The sequence below is a fragment of the Engraulis encrasicolus genome, chromosome 14 (genome assembly GCF_034702125.1).
Source record: "Engraulis encrasicolus isolate BLACKSEA-1 chromosome 14, IST_EnEncr_1.0, whole genome shotgun sequence".
Classification (NCBI taxonomy): Eukaryota; Metazoa; Chordata; class Actinopteri; order Clupeiformes; family Engraulidae; genus Engraulis; species Engraulis encrasicolus.
The window spans coordinates 30,362,308-30,362,850 of record NC_085870.1 but is presented as its reverse complement, the minus strand read 5'-3'; positions in this window follow the sequence as shown (position 1 = coordinate 30,362,850).

Here is a 543-nt window from a genome sequence, read left to right as displayed (position 1 = left end):
TGTACCATGAAGGGGTGTAACTCATGTCTTTTCTGACAACTGTGGTCTCTTTTATGACACATTTTATTTTATTTTATTTATTCTTATTCTTATGTATTCTTTTAAAATACTTTTAAGGGGTTTTATGCCTTTATTTGACAGGACAGTCGAAGATGGTGACAGGAAGTGAATGACACAGAGAGACAGGGGAGGATCGGGAAATGACCCCCGCCGGACTCAAACCGGGGTCCCCGTGGGTGGGCATGCAAGCCCAAATGTGGGGGGCTTAGCGCACTGCGTCACTGCGCCCCCCTTATTTATTCTTAGTTATACCTTCTGCTTTTCATATTTTACATGCAACACCAAGGAGTAAGCAGATGGATATTCATAAAATATTTGCACATCTGTGGACCATGGGCCTAACAATTAAAAAAGTGGAGAGTTGTAGTGACATCTGGTCTGTGTGTGTGTGTGTGTGGGCCAAATACTGTATGCATGAGTGTTTGCCGCCCCCTGTAGAGGATCGGAAAACCCTGCAACGCCAGACAGAAAAGGCTTTTTTGT